Consider the following 20029-nt stretch of genomic DNA (forward strand, 5'->3'; position numbering starts at 1 on the left):
CAGACTTGTCCCTCACTTTCACTGGCCTCACATGTCAGAAGATACCAAGGAGTTTTGCCGCTCCTGTGTCACCTGCCAAGCCAGTGGCAGATCCGGTGGCACCACAAAGGCCCCCCTCATACCACTACCTGTGGTGGGGGTTCCCTTTGAGAGAGTGGGGATAGACATTGTAGGACCAATGGACCCCCCTACAGCATCTGGGCACAGATGTATACTGGTGATAGTGGACCATGCCACCAGGTATCCAGAAGCTATTCCCCTGAGGACCACAACAGCACCTGTTGTGGCAAGAGCCCTGCTTGGAGCATTCTCCAGAGTGGGTTTTCCAAAGGAGGTGGTGTCTGACAGAGGTGCCAACTTCATGTCAGGATACTTGACTGCAATGTGGAAGGAGTGTGGTGTAAATTACAAATTCACTACCCCCTATCACCCACAATGCAATGGTCTTGTTGAAAGGTTCAACAAGACCCTAAAAGGGATGATAAAAGGTTTACCAGATAAGCTTAGGCGAAGATGGGACATCCTTTTACCCTGCCTTCTGTTTGCTTACAGAGAGGTCGCACAAAAGGGGGTTGGCTACAGCCCTTTTGAGCTTTTGTTTGGGCATCCTGTGAGAGGACCCCTATGTTTAGTAAGGGAAGGATGGGAGAGATCTCTCAGACAACCCAAACTTGATATAGTGGATTATGTACTTGGTCTCCGCTCCAGGATGGCAGAGTATATGAAGAAGGCTTCTGAAAACCTTGAGGCAAGCCAAGAACTCCAAAAAGCTTGGCATGACCAAAAGGCTGTGCTGACTGTGTACCAGCCAGGGCAGAAAGTGTGGGTGTTGGAGCCAGTGGCCCCAGCAGCACTCCAAGACAAATGGTCTGGACCCCACACTATTGTTGAGAAAAAGGGAGAAGTCACCTACTTGGTGGACCTTGGGACTCCCAGAAGCCCCCACAGGGTGCTTTATGTCAACAGATTGAAGGCATATGTTGGCAGGGCAGACATGGGCTTACTCATGGCTACAGATGAGGGGCAGGAGGAAGAGAGTGGCCCTTTCCCAGACCTGTTGACTCAGAACCCTGATGATGGCTCAGTTGATGGTGTAGTCTTTTCTGACAGCCTCACTGTTCATCAGCAAGAGGACTGCAGACAAGTTCTGCAATCCTACAGACATATGTTCTCTCTGACCCCAAGTCAGACAAACTGGTGCACCCATGAGGTGGACACTGGTGACAGTCTGCCTGTGAAGAGTAAAATCCACAGGCAACCTGACCATGTCAGGGACTGCATAAAAGTTGAGGTACAAAAGATGTTGGAGCTGGGAGTCATTGAACCTTCAATGAGCCCTTGGGCTAGTCCTGTAGTTCTTGTGCCAAAACCTCACACCCAAGATGGTAAGAGAGAGATGAGGTTTTGCGTGGATTACAGAGGTCTCAATGCTGTCACTAGGATAGATGCCCACCCAATACCTAGGGCAGATGAGCTCATTGACAGACTGGCAGCTGCTAAGTTTTTGAGCACATTTGACCTGACAGCAGGCTACTGGCAAATCAGACTAGCTGAGAATGCAAAGGCCAAAACTGCTTTCTCGACCCCAGGAGGACATTATCAATTTGTGGTAATGCCCTTTGGTTTGAAGAATGCACCTGCCACTTTCCAAAGGTTGGTGAATCAAGTCCTTACAGGCCTGGATGACTACTGTGCAGCTTATCTTGATGATATTGCTGTCTTTAGCTCCACCTGGGAGGATCACCTGGTCCACCTGAGTAATGTTCTAGAGGCCCTGCAAAAGGCAGGCCTCACTATCAAGGCCACTAAGTGCCAGATAGGGCAGAGCAAGGTTGTATACCTGGGCCACCTGGTCGGTGGGGGTCAGGTTCAACCACTGGAGAGCAAGATCCAGACCATAAAGGACTGGACTCCTCCAACTACCCAGACTCAGGTCAGAGCTTTCTTGGGCCTGACTGGGTACTACAGAAAGTTTGTTAAGAACTATGGGTCCATTGTGACACCACTTAATGACTTGACCTCCAAGAAGATGCCAAAGAAAGTTCAGTGGACAGTGAGCTGTCAAAAAGCATTCGATGACCTGGAGCAGGCCATGTGCAGTGCACCTATTCTGAAAAGTCCAGACTACTCCAAAGAGTTCATAGTCCAGACAGATGCTTCTGAGTTTGGTGTGGGAGCTGTTCTTTCACAACTGAATGTAGATGGTCAAGACCAGCCCATTGCTTTTATTAGTAGAAGGCTGACCCCTAGAGAGAAACGTTGGTCAGCTATTGAGAGGGAGGCCTTTGCTGTGGTTTGGGCCCTGAAGAAGCTGAGGCCATACTTGTTTGGCACTCACTTCAAGATTCAGACAGACCATAAGCCCCTCTTGTGGCTAAATCAAATGAAGGGTGAAAAGCCCAAACTTCTTAGGTGGTCCATTTCCCTACAGGGGATGGACTTCACAGTGGAACATAGACCTGGGACGGACCATGCCAATGCAGATGGACTCTCCAGATATTTCCACTTAGAACATGAAGACTCAACTGGTCAAGGTTAGTGTAATGTCCCTAAGTTTGGGGGGGGGGGGTTGTGTAGGAGAGTAGGGTCTGCTTTCTATGTTCACCCCCACTTTTTGCTTTTGCTTCACTGGTTTTTGACTTAGATGTGGCTGTGGGCCTGCTAATCAGACCCACAGCCCAGCTGTTCTCTCTATAAACTGATACTATGTACTTTAGGTGCATAACCCAATTGGATAGGATCACCTTATTGGCCCCTGTACAGTGTACCTTAGGTACCCAGTGCATAGGTGTACCCTAGGCCTACCAGGGGCTGCAGCATGTATTATGCCACCCCTGGCCTGGCCTTCCATTATGACACAACTGGCTGATCACTCAGCTGGGGCAAGGTCGTGTAATCACTCCTTGCTTAGGTGTAGTATTCCTATACCTACCTTATATATAGACACATGTGTACCTATCAGCCACTCCTATGGCAGGCCTTAACAATCCTGGAGGCAGAGTGCTTGGTAACATGTGAGATGGTGCTCTAGCATGAGCTGAGCCTGTCTGCAGCTTTCGGAACCATGTCCTTATAGCTGTTCTATGATATAGCCTACCATATACTCTTAAAGTACCTTATAATCTTAAACGGTTATGGTAACTATGGTTTGGCTTTATTGAAACATGTCGTGTAAGGTGTCTAACACTTTGGAATAATACCCCCATACCATTTCTGGCAATGAGGATATTATTCCCCCCTTCTAGAGGGAGAAGACATGTTAAAACCTACTTACCCGGTTAAAGTTAACCAGAGCCCCAGCATCACAAAATGGATGCTGCTGCCACAGACACAAGTCTGACCTCCTGCTGCTGGGAGTCCTTCCAGCGAGGGAGGCTTGGACAATGGGTTTCCTGCCTTGGGAGGTGCGAGCACCACCCTAGACAGGATTTAGTGTATTGGGGCAGGGAGGGTTGAATGAAACGAGACACTGCCTGGGGCACACAAGGTGTCCCATGCATAGTCCAGTTCAAACCGGTGCTGGGGCACTCCAGCCCCAGCTCTGGCACGAAACTGGACAAAGGAAAGGGGGTGTAGCCACTCCCCTTCCTGGTCCCACCCATAGGAGGGACCTTGCAGGTAGCCCAGCCCACTAGCCCAGTATATTAGTAGCTAGTTGGGCCCTGCTAAAATTAGATTAACCTGAATCTGCAACTTGTACAGAAACTCTGGACCTTCGACATTCGACCTCAGGAAGAAGACTGAAGAAATCTCCCTTGTGGCCAAGGAGTGACCACCCTGGGCAACCAGGCACCATCCAGCGACCGCTGCTTGCTTTGCGACTGAATCCTATGAGGGACGACTGCAGAGACTGACCAGCGCCGAGACTTCCAGACACCTCTGACCCAGATCCACATCTCCAGCGAAGCTGAGACCCGTGGAGGCGACGAGGGACGTGGGACCGGCGACTTGGGAAAAGTGGCTAGTAACTGACTAGCGCGACTTCCGAGGCTCCCTCGAGGCTGTGCTTGGGGAATTGAGAAGCCCCACTCCTGAGCACCATCTGCAAAGAAGACCAGCTCCCCACACTTCATGTGTTCTGCGTGGGGCCCTTCTGCACCTGTGTTGCTCGATGTGTTGTCCGGTTGCTGGCCCGTTGGCTAGTAACCTCTGCGACGACGAACCTTTGTTTTCATCTTGCTGGTCCGGCTCCTCCAGATTGGCACCCGCTCCTCTGTGAAAGAGAAGCACCCCAGACCTTCCTGGTCTGCACCAGAAGCAAGTCCTCCATCCTGCGTGGGTTCCGCTTGCCAAGGCTTGTTGGGTCCTGACTCGACTTTGACGCCGCCGACTGCAAGAGCCTTAATGGGACAGCTCACCTCCTGGTCCTGGTTGTCCTCGACGCCTCCTGGTACCCGTGGCTGCTGCGACAAGCTTCACCTCTTCACCTGCATCTTCACGACATCGCCTGGTTCCTTCCTGGTTCCTTCCCGGCTCCTGGCTGGTGACCTAGACTCTGTCCCCTCTGCTTGCAGGTTCCTTCCTTCTTGATCCCCACCTTGAGATCCACCGGACACTCTTCACTGACTGCCTGTCAGCGACTTTCCTTCAGGCATCCATAGAAGTCCACGACGAAACCCGACGCAAGTTCACACCTATGCACCCACAGCCCGTGGACTAGGTAACTTGAGTACTCCGGTGCTCACAAGGGTAGTGACTATCCTAGGGTCTAGTTTCCGAGTCTCGACTTTCTAGCTATACCAGAAGTGTCCTAAAACTGCTTATTTCTAACTGCTAGTGATTCTATCGACTTTTACGCATTAGGCGTGAGAGTTTCCACTCTGCACCTGAATCCCGTGGGCCTCCCACTTCCTAACCTTTGGTAGTGTAGTGTAGCCCCAGCGATTCCCTAGGCCTAGGCCTATCCTGTGTTCATGACAGTGGTCCTTATACCACTTATTTAGTATATGGTTTGCGTGGCCCCTAGGGCCTAACTGTATTACTTACCTGTGTGATTTAATGTATGCATAATTAAGACTGTGTGGTACTTACCTCGAATCTCATAAAGAGTGCTGAGGGTTTGACTAAAATAAATACATTCTATTTTTATATATATCTGTTGTGGTGTCCTTTCATTTGGTATTCAAGGGGTTACATATGGTATAACAGCTGGCTTCACATGCCATTCAGAGTTTAGCCTAAGACTGCTCTTGTCCATGCTACCACTAGGATAGCTGGTCTATAAGGTTGACTTTACAACCAATCACCATAAGGGTTGTTTGGACTGATACAAGGTGTACACTAGAATTAGTGACATCATATATCAGGCCAACTTCTCACAATGATATTGTATAGCAAAGCAAATGGCTTTAACTTAATAAAAGGCGAGACCTATTGCATTTTTAATGCTTGTTCTTTTAAGCACCAGCAAAGTTAGCTGAAAAGTTTGTGTTACCTTGAAACAGCTGTGAACGTAACAGGACAAAGGCCTGGGTGGCCAAACATGTAACTGTTTGACATAATTCCACACGGTTGATCACTTTTGTTGGGCTTGTGAACATTTATTGATGGACTCTGCTGAACTGGTTGTTCCAAAATGGTTAGAAGGGGAGCATTAGACAAACAGCTGGAATCTTTACTTCTGTGGGAGGGGGGATACAGGTTTGAAGATGTAGCTCATTGGCATCTAATGTAAGCCCAGGACGGCTGGATCCATGTCATATTTTCTAGGATACCCATATAAGATGATTTACAAATAATGGATCTAATTGAAAACCATGTACATAGACTGTGGTTATCTTGGGAGTCTAGCATGGGTCTGGCTCTCAAGGACCTATGTTGGATAATGCTTATGTAGAAGAAGAGACAGAAGAGACAGAAGAAGCGATAGAAGAAGAGACAGGCTTAATAATAGGTCTGTTTACATAGCTAATAAGAGCTAACAATAATAGATTAACAGGATCCTCCTCATGCAGTAGCCAGAAAAGTGAGAGATCACAATTATGATATTTCTGATATGTTAGTGTGCACTGTTGAAACTGGTTCTTTCTGGCTGGCTGAGGCGGTGCCCACGCCAGGAAGAACCTACCACTCTCATCCATCAGGGGCGGGTGATTACACTCACTGTATAAGTTGCACTCACCCTTGGGTAGCTTAGCACTGAGCAGTCAGGCTTATCACAGAGGCAATGTGTATTTATCTCAGCAACTCACTGAGAGGCAATGAGTGTGAGAGGGAGATGCATATTTACAACAGCATCTTTAAGGTATGCAAAGATTGATAGTGAAGTCTTTTTTTCAGCAACAAACCAATTAGTTGCCCACCTGTAATCAAATGACAAAAATCTCAGCAATAGACAAAAACAGCACTCCTCTTATTGTATCCGATTTCTTCATGTTTAGATATATCTCTTAATGTATATCCTTCAACTATTTTATAAATGCATTGTTATTGCAAGAGATGATGCATTTCACAATGAATTAATGTCTTCTTCATCAAAGGCCAATGAGGCACACTCAAGGCAATACACTTTGTTAGATATCATGCCGATGAAGTGAAGCATTCTTGACCCAATCTGCATCTAGACGGAAAGAGTTATTCTGCACCAAGGAAATCGTTATTGCCAGGATGCAAGAATGTCTGTGCCACAATGGAATTCACAAAAGTAAGTTTGCATGAGTAGATCTACTAACATGTTGACCTAATCCCACATGTATGTGTAACTGTCGAGTTTTTTGTTATTCACCATTTTCTATTGGAGATTTACACCTAGCTGTAGATGTACATGTCTCCATCCTCTCAAATGAGAGAGTTTAGACTTCTATGAGTGAATTTATGAGGCGAAATTTACTTTTAGTAACTTTCCACTTATTTGAGCAGATAGCCACCACCTAGGAGGTGATCTCCTTATAGAAAAGTATCAGGAAACGTAATTACGTTTTTTAATTATTTAGTTATTTAAAACATAATTGTATTAAAAAAATAATTACACATTTTTAATAGGAAATATAAATGTAAGCTAGTGCAAAAATATAATATTAACCTGGAGTAAACAAAATTAAAAGTTACTAATCATTGCTTTCTCAGATTTTAAGTTAATTATTCAATAATTTGACTATATTAATTTGATGTATAAAAAGTAACCCCAATAAACCCAGAGACAGAAGTCTGGTAGAACAAATAAGGGTTCATCAGCAACCAGACAGTGGATAGACATGTTGAAACACAAGTGCGCCCCCAGTGTTTTATTTGAACACCAGCAGACCTGTCGAGTTGGATTTAAAAATCAAGCAGGATTTGGCACTGCCATGTAAACCTCTGTTGAAACAGCTGGGAGTGGACAGGTCGCTGGTCTTCCTCTTGTTCAGAGAGAGAGGAAACTCCCACTCCACTTCCTGGAATCCAGGAAGTTTCTTATCTGTTTCTCCAACAGATCTTGCTACCAGCTTGGCTCCTGCAAAAGGAGATGAAAGGACAAACAGGTTAGTGCTCCACCAGGACTAAGGCCACAACCAAGACTAAGAGAGAGAAAAGTATGCATTTGCAACCAAGCATCACAGCTTTTCTAGTTGGGTGTTAAAGATTCAAGTATAAAGGTCTGTCACACAGCACTGTTCAAAGGACATTTGCATACACTTTAGAACTGCAGTAATGGGCATTACAGTACAGCACAGATATGCACGGAATAAATAAGAATAACTAGGGATTATATGGAGACAGAGGTTTCTAATAAGATGTGATGCAACAATGGCTGGTCCTTTTCGGTCATTTCATCTGGGCCAAGACCTGACAACTTCTGCACAGAGCTCAACAAGGTGCTAACATTGATTAGTGACTGCAATGTTTGTGGCGTGATTGAGGTGAAACCGTGTTAGTTTACCGCCATTTACCATTGTATATGCAAAATGCAAATCCTTCATTCAGTGCCATATTTTAGTGTGAAATGCAACCATGTGCCAGTTTTTGAGGTGAGGATGCATTTCATGCAAAAAACACGCGTGAAACACAATTGTCGTGAACAACAGCCACTCATGTTCTGGTTTTTCTGGTTGTTGATGTTGTTCCCGCACTCCTGCAATATAATTTTGCCACAAATGCCAGCGTAATTATGCAAGCTGCATAATGGTGTAATTTGAGGAGTTCCGCAGGACAAGTGTAGCATGAGATTCCTGAAATTGTACAAATTACGCTGCCATAATTTAAATTTCTCCTTGTTTAGTTGTCTACTTCATCATTGCCTAGGTCACCAGTTGGATTAACCCAAGAGGAGTCCCCTCACTTAATCTCGCCTTTCAACATTCCATTCCAAATTATCCCCATTTCAGGGCCAGAGTTGACCAATATTTAGTCGTGTTCAGCTCTGGTGATGGGACGGTCACTGGTGAGTTCCATGTCGTAGCTTCATCAGCTCTCCAAGACACAGGTTAGTTTCTTTGACACACTGTGAATTGGTACTTTTGTATGGAGAGGACCAGTAGTAAAGAAAAGTCTATTTTTACAATTTCGACCAGAAAAACATTAAAAACTTGCTCTGAAGTTCCTTTTTAATATTTATTGAAAACTTTAGTTCAATGGTGAAGCTGAGTTTTTGATAACTACATTGGAAAGGCAACTTTTTGAACCCATACTTTGTAAATGAACCTCCATTAGAAATGAGTTCAGTTCTTCTGGCCTTTCCTCCTGGCTATGATTAAACTCACTTTGCAATAAAACCGTGGGATTGCTCCTGAAAGAAGGAAGGCTGGGGAGGAGTACTTGCTAGTCACTCACCTGCAGATGTTCCACTTGGGATTGGGCCTGGCATTTGACGTGGTGATGCCAACAGGGGGATTCTGTGCCAGACGTCTTTCATTAGCGGTGCCCTCTCGACATTTGTGTGTGCTCTCAGTAGGAGAGAAACTTGGTCCCAGATCAAAAAGAGAGTGTGTTCCCTCAATTCCACAGGACTGGGCCCAGAACCCAGGTGTTCTAGAGAGGGGAGTCTGACTTCTGACAATTTAGACAAAGGTCTCTGGGATAATTTGCAGGCAAGGCAGAAATGGCTGCATAAATAGGATGGCTGGTGTTTGGAATTCTGCAGTGACTGGCCCGCGGAATGTCATACGTAATCAGCTTAATACCACGAGCACACTCCTGGACCTGAAAAACCAATTCAGAAGAAAGAATGATCCTGCCTGTGAATGGAGTGCGGTATCTTCTGCTCTCCACTTGAACCAAGGGACTAGAAGTTCTCAGCAGTGGTCAGTTAGCTAGCCTCCTATACTGCCTCAGGCACATAAAAGGCTGAAGAGGGGGGTCCATACTGAGTGGGAGAACCAGCTGTCTGGATGATTGCAGACCGCACTTGACCTTGTGGATAACCAAGATGGAGAGAATCTTGGAGCATAGAGGGCTTCTCTAAAAGCCTGGAAATGTGGGAGCGACTGGGGTGACTTTAACAGCATCTCTAAAAAGTGCCATCAGATTGGTCGCACACTGCTACACCTACCAGTCGTGTTCCCCCAATGAAAATGGTCCCTGAAGGTCAGCGTCGGCGGATACACCTATGCTCAAGAGTGCGTGCAAGTATGCGTGGCGTGTGCCATCCCTGGACACGTGTTTCGAGGTAGTTGCCTCTCGTCAGCAGGGAGTAGGAAAATGAGAGTGGGGTTGCTGTGTAAGCTGCTAAAAACATAATCAGGTCTAGTACCTCTCTTAGCGCGCAGGTGCGTAACCATGAGTCCGTCGACTCCACCGGCTCAAGGGAGCCTGAATATAAAGTTACATCAGATTGGTCGCACACTGCTACACCTACCAGTCATGTTCCCCCAATGAAAATGGTCCCTGAAGGTCAGCGTCGGCGGATACACCTATGCTCAAGAGTGCGTGCAAGTATGCGTGGCGTGTGCCATCCCTGGACACGTGTTTCGAGGTAGTTGCCTCTCGTCAGCAGGGAGTAGGAAAATGAGAGTGGGGTTGCTGTGTAAGCTGCTAAAAACATAATCAGGTCTAGTACCTCTCTTAGCGCGCAGGTGCGTAACCATGAGTCCGTCGACTCCACCGGCTCAAGGGAGCCTGAATATAAAGTTACATCAGATTGGTCGCACACTGCTACACCTACCAGTCGTGTTCCCCCAATGAAAATGGTCCCTGAAGGTCAGCGTCGGCGGATACACCTATGCTCAAGAGTGCGTGCAAGTATGCGTGGCGTGTGCCATCCCTGGACACGTGTTTCGAGGTAGTTGCCTCTCGTCAGCAGGGAGTAGGAAAATGAGAGTGGGGTTGCTGTGTAAGCTGCTAAAAACATAATCAGGTCTAGTACCTCTCTTAGCGCGCAGGTGCGTAACCATGAGTCCGTCGACTCCACCGGCTCAAGGGAGCCTGAATATAAAGTTACATCAGATTGGTCGCACACTGCTACACCTACCAGTCGTGTTCCCCCAATGAAAATGGTCCCTGAAGGTCAGCGTCGGCGGATACACCTATGCTCAAGAGTGCGTGCAAGTATGCGTGGCGTGTGCCATCCCTGGACACGTGTTTCGAGGTAGTTGCCTCTCGTCAGCAGGGAGTAGGAAAATGAGAGTGGGGTTGCTGTGTAAGCTGCTAAAAACATAATCAGGTCTAGTACCTCTCTTAGCGCGCAGGTGCGTAACCATGAGTCCGTCGACTCCACCGGCTCAAGGGAGCCTGAATATAAAGTTACATCAGATTGGTCGCACACTGCTACACCTACCAGTCGTGTTCCCCCAATGAAAATGGTCCCTGAAGGTCAGCGTCGGCGGATACACCTATGCTCAAGAGTGCGTGCAAGTATGCGTGGCGTGTGCCATCCCTGGACACGTGTTTCGAGGTAGTTGCCTCTCGTCAGCAGGGAGTAGGAACATGAGAGTGGGGTTGCTGTGTAAGCTGCTAAAAACATAATCAGGTCTAGTACCTCTCTTAGCGCGCAGGTGCGTAACCATGAGTCCGTCGACTCCACCGGCTCAAGGGAGCCTGAATATAAAGTTACATCAGATTGGTCGCACACTGCTACACCTACCAGTCGTGTTCCCCCAATGAAAATGGTCCCTGAAGGTCAGCGTCGGCGGATACACCTATGCTCAAGAGTGCGTGCAAGTATGCGTGGCGTGTGCCATCCCTGGACACGTGTTTCGAGGTAGTTGCCTCTCGTCAGCAGGGAGTAGGAAAATGAGAGTGGGGTTGCTGTGTAAGCTGCTAAAAACATAATCAGGTCTAGTACCTCTCTTAGCGCGCAGGTGCGTAACCATGAGTCCGTCGACTCCACCGGCTCAAGGGAGCCTGAATATAAAGTTACATCAGATTGGTCGCACACTGCTACACCTACCAGTCGTGTTCCCCCAATGAAAATGGTCCCTGAAGGTCAGCGTCGGCGGATACACCTATGCTCAAGAGTGCGTGCAAGTATGCGTGGCGTGTGCCATCCCTGGACACGTGTTTCGAGGTAGTTGCCTCTCGTCAGCAGGGAGTAGGAAAATGAGAGTGGGGTTGCTGTGTAAGCTGCTAAAAACATAATCAGGTCTAGTACCTCTCTTAGCGCGCAGGTGCGTAACCATGAGTCCGTCGACTCCACCGGCTCAAGGGAGCCTGAATATAAAGTTACATCAGATTGGTCGCACACTGCTACACCTACCAGTCGTGTTCCCCCAATGAAAATGGTCCCTGAAGGTCAGCGTCGGCGGATACACCTATGCTCAAGAGTGCGTGCAAGTATGCGTGGCGTGTGCCATCCCTGGACACGTGTTTCGAGGTAGTTGCCTCTCGTCAGCAGGGAGTAGGAAAATGAGAGTGGGGTTGCTGTGTAAGCTGCTAAAAACATAATCAGGTCTAGTACCTCTCTTAGCGCGCAGGTGCGTAACCATGAGTCCGTCGACTCCACCGGCTCAAGGGAGCCTGAATATAAAGTTACATCAGATTGGTCGCACACTGCTACACCTACCAGTCGTGTTCCCCCAATGAAAATGGTCCCTGAAGGTCAGCGTCGGCGGATACACCTATGCTCAAGAGTGCGTGCAAGTATGCGTGGCGTGTGCCATCCCTGGACACGTGTTTCGAGGTAGTTGCCTCTCGTCAGCAGGGAGTAGGAAAATGAGAGTGGGGTTGCTGTGTAAGCTGCTAAAAACATAATCAGGTCTAGTACCTCTCTTAGCGCGCAGGTGCGTAACCATGAGTCCGTCGACTCCACCGGCTCAAGGGAGCCTGAATATAAAGTTACATCAGATTGGTCGCACACTGCTACACCTACCAGTCGTGTTCCCCCAATGAAAATGGTCCCTGAAGGTCAGCGTCGGCGGATACACCTATGCTCAAGAGTGCGTGCAAGTATGCGTGGCGTGTGCCATCCCTGGACACGTGTTTCGAGGTAGTTGCCTCTCGTCAGCAGGGAGTAGGAAAATGAGAGTGGGGTTGCTGTGTAAGCTGCTAAAAACATAATCAGGTCTAGTACCTCTCTTAGCGCGCAGGTGCGTAACCATGAGTCCGTCGACTCCACCGGCTCAAGGGAGCCTGAATATAAAGTTACATCAGATTGGTCGCACACTGCTACACCTACCAGTCGTGTTCCCCCAATGAAAATGGTCCCTGAAGGTCAGCGTCGGCGGATACACCTATGCTCAAGAGTGCGTGCAAGTATGCGTGGCGTGTGCCATCCCTGGACACGTGTTTCGAGGTAGTTGCCTCTCGTCAGCAGGGAGTGGGAAAATGAGAGTGGGGTTGCTGTGTAAGCTGCTAAAAACATAATCAGGTCTAGTACCTCTCTTAGCGCGCAGGTGCGTAACCATGAGTCCGTCGACTCCACCGGCTCAAGGGAGCCTGAATATAAAGTTACATCAGATTGGTCGCACACTGCTACACCTACCAGTCGTGTTCCCCCAATGAAAATGGTCCCTGAAGGTCAGCGTCGGCGGATACACCTATGCTCAAGAGTGCGTGCAAGTATGCGTGGCGTGTGCCATCCCTGGACACGTGTTTCGAGGTAGTTGCCTCTCGTCAGCAGGGAGTAGGAAAATGAGAGTGGGGTTGCTGTGTAAGCTGCTAAAAACATAATCAGGTCTAGTACCTCTCTTAGCGCGCAGGTGCGTAACCATGAGTCCGTCGACTCCACCGGCTCAAGGGAGCCTGAATATAAAGTTACATCAGATTGGTCGCACAATGCTACACCTACCAGTCGTGTTCCCCCAATGAAAATGGTCCCTGAAGGTCAGCGTCGGCGGATACACCTATGCTCAAGAGTGCGTGCAAGTATGCGTGGCGTGTGCCATCCCTGGACACGTGTTTCGAGGTAGTTGCCTCTCGTCAGCAGGGAGTAGGAAAATGAGAGTGGGGTTGCTGTGTAAGCTGCTAAAAACATAATCAGGTCTAGTACCTCTCTTAGCGCGCAGGTGCGTAACCATGAGTCCGTCGACTCCACCGGCTCAAGGGAGCCTGAATATAAAGTTACATCAGATTGGTCGCACACTGCTACACCTACCAGTCGTGTTCCCCCAATGAAAATGGTCCCTGAAGGTCAGCGTCGGCGGATACACCTATGCTCAAGAGTGCGTGCAAGTATGCGTGGCGTGTGCCATCCCTGGACACGTGTTTCGAGGTAGTTGCCTCTCGTCAGCAGGGAGTGGGAAAATGAGAGTGGGGTTGCTGTGTAAGCTGCTAAAAACATAATCAGGTCTAGTACCTCTCTTAGCGCGCAGGTGCGTAACCATGAGTCCGTCGACTCCACCGGCAGCTTACACAGCAACCCCACACATTTTCCTACTCCCTGCTGACGAGAGGCAACTACCTCGAAACACGTGTCCAGGGATGGCACACGCCACGCATACTTGCATTCACACTCGAGCATAGGTGTATCCGCCGACGCTGACCTTCAGGGACCATTTTCATTGGGGGAACACGACTGGTAGGTGTAGCAGTGTGCGACCAATCTGGTTTAACTTTATATTCAGGCTCCCTTGAGCCGGTGGAGTCGACGGACTCATGGTTACGCACCTGCGCGCTACGAGAGGTACTAGACCTGATAACGATTTTAGCAGCTTACACAGCAACCCCACACATTTTCCTACTCCCTGCTGACGAGAGGCAACTACCTCGAAACACGTGTCCAGGGATGGCACACGCCACGCATACTTGCATTCACACTCGAGCATAGGTGTATCCGCCGACGCTGACCTTCAGGGACCATTTTCATTGGGGGAACACGACTGGTAGGTGTAGCAGTGTGCGACCAATCTGGTTTATCTTTATATTCAGGCTCCCTTGAGCCGGTGGAGTCGACGGACTCATGGTTACGCACCTGCGCGCTACGAGAGGTACTAGACCTGATAACGATTTTAGCAGCTTACACAGCAACCCCACACATTTTCCTACTCCCTGTTGACGAGAGGCAACTACCTCGAAACACGTGTCCAGGGATGGCACACGCCACGCATACTTGCATTCACACTCGAGCATAGGTGTATCTGCCGACGCTGACCTTCAGGGACCATTTTCATTGGGGTAACACGACTGGTAGGTGTAGCAGTGTGCGACCAATCTGGTTTAACTTTATATTCAGGCTCCCTTGAGCCGGTGGAGTCGACGGACTCATGGTTACGCACCTGCGCGCTACGAGAGGTACTAGACCTGATAACGATTTTAGCAGCTTACACAGCAACCCCACACATTTTCCTACTCCCTGCTGACGAGAGGCAACTACCTCGAAACACGTGTCCAGGGATGGCACACGCCACGCATACTTGCATTCACACTCGAGCATAGGTGTATCTGCCGACGCTGACCTTCAGGGACCATTTTCATTGGGGGAACACGACTGGTAGGTGTAGCAGTGTGCGACCAATCTGGTTTAACTTTATATTCAGGCTCCCTTGAGCCGGTGGAGTCGACGGACTCATGGTTACGCACCTGCGCGCTACGAGAGGTACTAGACCTGATAATGATTTTAGCAGCTTACACAGCAACCCCACACATTTTCCTACTCCCTGCTGACGAGAAGCAACTACCTCGAAACACGTGTCCAGGGATGGCACACGCCACGCATACTTGCATTCACACTCGAGCATAGGTGTATCCGCCGACGCTGACCTTCAGGGACCATTTTCATTGGGGGAACACGACTGGTAGGTGTAGCAGTGTGCGACCAATCTGGTTTAACTTTATATTCAGGCTCCCTTGAGCCGGTGGAGTCGACGGACTCATGGTTACGCACCTGCGCGCTACGAGAGGTACTAGACCTGATAACGATTTTAGCAGCTTACACAGCAACCCCACACATTTTCCTACTCCCTGCTGACGAGAGGCAACTACCTCGAAACACGTGTCCAGGGATGGCACACGCCACGCATACTTGCATTCACACTCGAGCATAGGTGTATCCGCCGACGCTGACCTTCAGGGACCATTTTCATTGGGGGAACACGACTGGTAGGTGTAGCAGTGTGCGACCAATCTGGTTTAACTTTATATTCAGGCTCCCTTGAGCCGGTGGAGTCGACGGACTCATGGTTACGCACCTGCGCGCTACGAGAGGTACTAGACCTGATAACGATTTTAGCAGCTTACACAGCAACCCCACAAATTTTCCTACTCCCTGCTGACGAGAGGCAACTACCTCGAAACACGTGTCCAGGGATGGCACACGCCACGCATACTTGCATTCACACTCGAGCATAGGTGTATCCGCCGACGCTGACTTTCAGGGACCATTTTCATTGGGGGAACACGACTGGTAGGTGTAGCAGTGTGCGACCAATCTGGTTTAACTTTATATTCAGGCTCCCTTGAGCCGGTGGAGTCGACGGACTCATGGTTACGCACCTGCGCGCTACGAGAGGTACTAGACCTGATAACGATTTTAGCAGCTTACACAGCAACCCCACACATTTTCCTACTCCCTGCTGACGAGAGGCAACTACCTCGAAACACGTGTCCAGGGATGGCACACGCCACGCATACTTGCATTCACACTCGAGCATAGGTGTATCCGCCGACGCTGACCTTCAGGGACCATTTTCATTGGGGGAACACGACTGGTAGGTGTAGCAGTGTGCGACCAATCTGGTTTAACTTTATATTCAGGCTCCCTTGAGCCGGTGGAGTCGACGGACTCATGGTTACGCACCTGCGCGCTACGAGAGGTACTAGACCTGATAACGATTTTAGCAGCTTACACAGCAACCCCACACATTTTCCTACTCCCTGCTGACGAGAGGCAACTACCTCGAAACACGTGTCCAGGGATGGCACACGCCACGCATACTTGCATTCACACTCGAGCATAGGTGTATCCGCCGACGCTGACCTTCAGGGACCATTTTCATTGGGGGAACACGACTGGTAGGTGTAGCAGTGTGCGACCAATCTGGTTTAACTTTATATTCAGGCTCCCTTGAGCCGGTGGAGTCGACGGACTCATGGTTACGCACCTGCGCGCTACGAGAGGTACTAGACCTGATAACGATTTTAGCAGCTTACACAGCAACCCCACACATTTTCCTACTCCCTGCTGACGAGAGGCAACTACCTCGAAACACGTGTCCAGGGATGGCACACGCCACGCATACTTGCATTCACACTCGAGCATAGGTGTATCCGCCGACGCTGACATTCAGGGACCATTTTCATTGGGGGAACACGACTGGTAGGTGTAGCAGTGTGCGACCAATCTGGTTTAACTTTATATTCAGGCTCCCTTGAGCCGGTGGAGTCGACGGACTCATGGTTACGCACCTGCGCGCTACGAGAGGTACTAGACCTGATAACGATTTTAGCAGCTTACACAGCAACCCCACACATTTTCCTACTCCCCGCTGACGAGAGACAACTACCTCGAAACACGTGTCCAGGGATGGCACACGCCACGCATACTTGCATTCACACTCGAGCATAGGTGTATCCGCCGACGCTGACCTTCAGGGACCATTTTCATTGGGGGAACACGACTGGTAGGTGTAGCAGTGTGCGACCAATCTGGTTTAACTTTATATTCAGGCTCCCTTGAGCCGGTGGAGTCGACGGACTCATGGTTACGCACCTGCGCGCTACGAGAGGTACTAGACCTGATAACGATTTTAGCAGCTTACACAGCAACCCCACACATTTTCCTACTCCCTGCTGACGAGAGGCAACTACCTCGAAACACGTGTCCAGGGATGGCACACGCCACGCATACTTGCATTCACACTCGAGCATAGGTGTATCCGCCGACGCTGACTTTCAGGGACCATTTTCATTGGGGGAACACGACTGGTAGGTGTAGCAGTGTGCGACCAATCTGGTTTAACTTTATATTCAGGCTCCCTTGAGCCGGTGGAGTCGACGGACTCATGGTTACGCACCTGCGCGCTACGAGAGGTACTAGACCTGATAACGATTTTAGCAGCTTACACAGCAACCCCACACATTTTCCTACTCCCTGCTGACGAGAGGCAACTACCTCGAAACACGTGTCCAGGGATGGCACACGCCACGCATACTTGCATTCACACTCGAGCATAGGTGTATCCGCCGACGCTGACCTTCAGGGACCATTTTCATTGGGGGAACACGACTGGTAGGTGTAGCAGTGTGCGACCAATCTGGTTTAACTTTATATTCAGGCTCCCTTGAGCCGGTGGAGTCGACGGACTCATGGTTACGCACCTGCGCGCTACGAGAGGTACTAGACCTGATAACGATTTTAGCAGCTTACACAGCAACCCCACACATTTTCCTACTCCCTGCTGACGAGAGGCAACTACCTCGAAACACGTGTCCAGGGATGGCACACGCCACGCATACTTGCATTCACACTCGAGCATAGGTGTATCCGCCGACGCTGACCTTCAGGGACCATTTTCATTGGGGGAACACGACTGGTAGGTGTAGCAGTGTGCGACCAATCTGGTTTAACTTTATATTCAGGCTCCCTTGAGCCGGTGGAGTCGACGGACTCATGGTTACGCACCTGCGCGCTACGAGAGGTACTAGACCTGATAACGATTTTAGCAGCTTACAAAGCAACCCCACACATTTTCCTACTCCCTGCTGACGAGAGGCAACTACCTCGAAACACGTGTCCAGGGATGGCACACGCCACGCATACTTGCATTCACACTCGAGCATAGGTGTATCCGCCGACGCTGACCTTCAGGGACCATTTTCATTGGGGGAACACGACTGGTAGGTGTAGCAGTGTGCGACCAATCTGGTTTAACTTTATATTCAGGCTCCCTTGAGCCGGTGGAGTCGACGGACTCATGGTTACGCACCTGCGCGCTACGAGAGGTACTAGACCTGATAACGATTTTAGCAGCTTACACAGCAACCCCACACATTTTCCTACTCCCTGCTGACGAGAGGCAACTACCTCGAAACACGTGTCCAGGGATGGCACACGCCACGCATACTTGCATTCACACTCGAGCATAGGTGTATCCGCCGACGCTGACATTCAGGGACCATTTTCATTGGGGGAACACGACTGGTAGGTGTAGCAGTGTGCGACCAATCTGGTTTAACTTTATATTCAGGCTCCCTTGAGCCGGTGGAGTCGACGGACTCATGGTTACGCACCTGCGCGCTACGAGAGGTACTAGACCTGATAACGATTTTAGCAGCTTACACAGCAACCCCACACATTTTCCTACTCCCCGCTGACGAGAGACAACTACCTCGAAACACGTGTCCAGGGATGGCACACGCCACGCATACTTGCATTCACACTCGAGCATAGGTGTATCCGCCGACGCTGACCTTCAGGGACCATTTTCATTGGGGGAACACGACTGGTAGGTGTAGCAGTGTGCGACCAATCTGGTTTAACTTTATATTCAGGCTCCCTTGAGCCGGTGGAGTCGACGGACTCATGGTTACGCACCTGCGCGCTACGAGAGGTACTAGACCTGATAACGATTTTAGCAGCTTACACAGCAACCCCACACATTTTCCTACTCCCTGCTGACGAGAGGCAACTACCTCGAAACACGTGTCCAGGGATGGCACACGCCACGCATACTTGCATTCACACTCGAGCATAGGTGTATCCGCCGACGCTGACCTTCAGGGACCATTTTCATTGGGGGAACACGACTGGTAGGTGTAGCAGTGTGCGACCAATCTGGTTTAACTTTATATTCAGGCTCCCTTGAGCCGGTGGAGTCGACGGACTCATGGTTACGCACCTGCGCGCTACGAGAGGTACTAGACCTGATAACGATTTTAGCAGCTTACACAGCAACCCCACACATTTTCCTACTCCCTGCTGACGAGAGGCAACTACCTCGAAACACGTGTCCAGGGATGGCACACGCCACGCATACTTGCATTCACACTCGAGCATAGGTGTATCCGCCGACGCTGACCTTCAGGGACCATTTTCATTGGGGGAACACGACTGGTAGGTGTAGCAGTGTGCGACCAATCTGGTTTAACTTTATATTCAGGCTCCCTTGAGCCGGTGGAGTCGACGGACTCATGGTTACGCACCTGCGCGCTACGAGAGGTACTAGACCTGATAACGATTTTAGCAGCTTACACAGCAACCCCACACATTTTCCTACTCCCTGCTGACGAGAGGCAACTACCTCGAAACACGTGTCCAGGGATGGCACACGCCACGCATACTTGCATTCACACTCGAGCATAGGTGTATCCGCCGACGCTGACCTTCAGGGACCATTTTCATTGGGGGAACACGACTGGTAGGTGTAGCAGTGTGCGACCAATCTGGTTTAACTTTATATTCAGGCTCCCTTGAGCCGGTGGAGTCGACGGACTCATGGTTACGCACCTGCGCGCTACGAGAGGTACTAGACCTGATAACGATTTTAGCAGCTTACACAGCAACCCCACACATTTTCCTACTCCCTGCTGACGAGAGGCAACTACCTCGAAACACGTGTCCAGGGATGGCACACGCCACGCATACTTGCATTCACACTCGAGCATAGGTGTATCCGCCGACGCTGACCTTCAGGGACCATTTTCATTGGGGGAACACGACTGGTAGGTGTAGCAGTGTGCGACCAATCTGGTTTAATCTCTAAAAAGTGCCATTTATCAATTATTTGGGGATTTGGAGATCTGA

General features: G+C 49.5%; 1 pseudogene; it reads left to right on the forward strand.

Moving 5' to 3' along the window:
• The window catches only part of LOC146835385 (uncharacterized), a 41392-nt pseudogene that overhangs the window by 19151 nt on the left and 2212 nt on the right, over window positions 1-20029 (forward strand).

The sequence above is a fragment of the Triturus cristatus genome, chromosome 4_2 (genome assembly GCF_964204655.1).
Source record: "Triturus cristatus chromosome 4_2, aTriCri1.1, whole genome shotgun sequence".
NCBI lineage: Eukaryota > Metazoa > Chordata > Amphibia > Caudata > Salamandridae > Triturus > Triturus cristatus.